Here is a 4,032-nt window from a genome sequence, read left to right as displayed (position 1 = left end):
AGAGAGAGAGAGAGAGAGAGAGAGAGAGAGAGAGAGAGAGAGAGAGAAACAGAGACAGAGAAAGAGAAAAAGAAAGAGAGAAGCACTAAGGGAGGAAGGAAGGTAAGGTAGGGTTAGGTTGTAAGGAATTTTGAACACTCAAAAGAAGATTTTGATTTCATTCTGGAGGTGATGGGGTACCACTGGACTCAATTGAGTTTGGGGATGACATAGTTGGATCTGAGCTGGATAGAGGCTTGCCTAATATCACCTCATATTACCTCAGATGCCCAGTAGCCTCACCACTCCCTCTGTGTTCCCAAAATTATTCCCAAGAAAGGAAAATGGAAATTATTTCATCTTAAAATGCAAATGACTGATACCTAAGCCTGGCTCACTATCCACTGAGCCACCTAGCTTCCCCCACATCTAGTACTCTTTCCACTCTACCAATCTACCTGTCTGTATAGCCTCAATACATATAGCTCTGCCTGGTGGCAGAGTATCCCATCCATTATGCTGAGGCTTCCCCATTCTCCCTCCTCTCTCTCACCCATTCTCCACAAAGTGCCAGCCATGCAGCTCATCCCAAAGAACCCTGGGCACATGCCCCATCGCCCTCTAGGTGAGTGAAGGAGTGGATGGAGAGCCATGCCTGGAGACAGGACATCCCGAGTTCAAATGTGGCCTCAGATACTCAGCACTGTGACCTTGAGCAAGTCACTTAACTCCCATTGCCCAGCTCTTATCACTTTTCTGCTTTGGAACCAGTATCCAGTATTAGCTCCAAGATAAAAGATAAGGGTTAAAAAAAAGAAGGAATATAACCAAGACCCAAAAGAATAATGGCAAAGCAATTGGATATAAACTCTTTAAAATGTTACTGAACAAACTCGAGCCCCCAGAAAGGTCTGAGAATTCACCTTCCCCCCTTTCTCGGCAGAGGCACCGACTCCAACGTCAGATTCTTTGAGTTGGCTGATTCTGATGAAGAGGTTTCCTCTCTCTTTTCTTCTTCATTATAAGGGATGGCTTTCTCGGGGCGGGGGGGGGGAAGCAAAGGGGTGTATATTGGGAAAAGAGGTGATGTAAAAACAAAAGATCAAGAGAAATGTCTTTACTGAAAAGCCTTCAACTGCAGAAATCGAGCTGCGAGTGAGAAGGGGAGCAGGAGGCCGCAGTGGCTGCAGTCCAGCTAAACTTGCCTTTCTGGACATCAGCAGCTCTTACCACGTGGCCCCGCATCGTAGCAGTGCTACTAAATAAACTCTCATTGATTGACTGACTGTACTTTCGCCCCTCCCATTGGACTGTAAGCTTCTCAAGGACAGGAAATCTTTCTTTTTTCAATTTTGTATCCCTTTTAGGTCTGACACAATATCTTGCAAATTTGTTATTATTGTATCATTTCTGTGTGTCCGACCCTTTGTGACCCCATTTGGGGTTTTCTTGGTAAAGGTACTGAAGAGGTTTGCCTTTCCCTTCTCTGGCTCATTTTACAGATAAGGAAACTGAGGCAAACAGGGTGAAGTGACTTGCCCACTTAGCTTCTCTATCTTGCACAATGACTATCTGTTGCCAGGGAAGTGCTTGAAGTCCTTCTGACATGGTAGAGTGCCCAAGTTTTTGCACCACTGATGTGAAGCTCAGGAAGCCAGAGTCACTTCCATTCCATAAAGAGCAATCAGGAGAGGACTTTGGAGAGGGTGTGGATAGGCCACCATCTGTGTCACTGGAAGAGATACCTAATGGATGAGGTCATGGGAAAATCTGAGTGGCTGATTATTCAAGGGATTCGATTTCAAACTGGAGGATAGAGATAGAGAGCCAGGGTTGGAGTCAGGGAAGGATGTGGGTTCAAATCTGGCCACAGACACTTCCTAGCTGCTGACCCTGGGCAGGTCAGTTAACCCCAATTACCCAGGCTCTGCCCTTCTGTTTTAGAGTTGTTACTAAGATAGAAAATAAGAGTTAAAACAAATTTTCAAAGGGGCAGCTGGGTAGCTCAATGGATTGAGAGTCAGGCCTAGAGATGGGAGGTCCTGGGTTCAAATTTGACCTCAAGACACTTCCCAGCTGTGTGACCCTGGGCAAGTCACTTGACCCCCATTGCCCACCCTTACCACTCTTCCACCTACAAGCCAATACACAGAAGTTAAAGGTTTAAAAACAAACAAACAAATTTTCAAGCTAGAAGAAATCTCAACAGTCATCTAGTCCAGTCCCTTTCTCATCAGTTCACAGAAGAGGAACTGAGTCCCGAGGTATGAAGAGGTTTACCCAAAGTCACCCAGAGAGGAAATGGAAGAGTCAGGATTGGAATCCAGAGCTAGAATTTTTTACAGTATGCCCTTCTCCATCTGGCAGAAGGAGAGAGCCCTGGGGAATTACTGGGGAGAGAAATAGCCCAGCCCCTCGGGATAGGGAGGAGAGAAATCTCCTCCCCTCCTCCCTCCTCCAGCCCCCAAACAAAACAAAGCACCAAACCTCAAGTCCCCTCTGAGATGGGGGAGATAAGCGGATGGAGGCTGGGGAGAGATGAAGTGTGAGGAGCCGCTCCTCCCATGATAAGCATCGAGAGGGCAGGGCTCACCTGGAGGGCAAAGGGGCATGTGCCCAGGGGCCTGTGGGATGAGCTGCATGCTTGGCACTTTGTGGAGAATGGGTGGGTGCAGGGAGAGAGAATGGGGAGGCCTCAGCCCAGTGGAGAGAATCCTCTACCTGCTGGCCTTATGTACGAGTGAATACTGGATTTGGGAGCAACTAGGTGGCTCAGTGGATAGAGAGCCTAGCCTCGAGCTTGGAGGTCCTGGGTTCAAATTTGGCCTCAGACTTTCTAGCTGTGTGACCCTGAGCAAGTCACTTGACCCCTTCTATCTTAGAGTTGATACTAGGCCAGAAAATAAAGGTTTAAAAAAGGAATACTAGATTTGAAGTCAGTGGAGGCAGTTTCGAATCTCAGTATGCTATCCGTGTGACTGTGGGTAAGTCCCTCGACTTCTCCAGATCTCGGTTTCACCAACATGCCCTACCCCCTTCCTCTTCAAATTAGTAGGCTGGTCCAGGTCTCTAACACCCCTTCTGACTTTAGATCTTATGATCTTAATTATGATCTTAATTAAAAGAGCACGAGATAGGAAGTCAGGTGAACTGTTCCCTTGCTGTGTGACCCTGTGCAAGTCGATTTCTCTGAGCCTCAGTTTCCTCATTTGTCAAATGAAGGTAATCCTATTTGTAATAGCATGGTATCCTTCCTGATCTTGGACAAATCCCTTATAGCTTCTCTAAACCTTAGTTTTCCCACCTGTAAAACAAATGGCTTATTCTTTAAATTTCCCTCAGAGATCCCAGAACCAGTGCTCCATGTCTCAACATCCCCTACTGTGATCCTGAATGTAGGTGAGAGAAGGCTGAAGAAAAGCAAGGAGAAAGCACACTGGCTTAGGAGTCAGAGGACTTGGTTTTGAATCCTGCCACTTGTGTGACATTGAGATAGTCCCCACCTCCTTGGGCCTCAGTTCCTCCATCTGTAAAGTGAGAGAGTTGGACAGGATGACCTCTGGGGATCTTTCCAGCTCTGATTCTATGATCCTGTGACTTGGAGTCAAGAAAACCTGTATTTGAATCTCAGAGCCAATATTGTTTGTTTCCAAGGCAGAAAAGGGCTAGGCAAGGGGGGTTAAGTGACTTGTCCAGGGTCACACAGCTAGGAAGTATCTGAGGCCAAATTTGAACCCAGGGCCTCTTGTCTCTACGTCTGGCTTTCAATCCACTGAGCCACCTAGGTGTCCCCCTTCAGATCCAATATTTACTATCTGTAGGATCATGGGAAAAGTGGCTCAACCTCCCTAGGGCTCGTTTTCTTTATTGGGAAAGCAGGACGATAACAATAGTAACTACCTCACTGGTCCACGAAGCCCCAGTGAGATAGTTTACCAAGAGCTGAAAGCATCATATAAATGTTCACTGTTGTTGGTCATGATAATAATGATAATGACACCAAAAAGCTGCCCAGTTCCCACCATGAGTAAAGGACACGAAGGATTCTTTTCC

The sequence above is a fragment of the Gracilinanus agilis genome, chromosome 3 (assembly GCF_016433145.1).
Source record: "Gracilinanus agilis isolate LMUSP501 chromosome 3, AgileGrace, whole genome shotgun sequence".
Classification (NCBI taxonomy): domain Eukaryota; kingdom Metazoa; phylum Chordata; class Mammalia; order Didelphimorphia; family Didelphidae; genus Gracilinanus; species Gracilinanus agilis.
The sequence above is the reverse complement of the archived record's forward strand: the minus strand, read 5'-3'. Positions refer to the sequence as shown.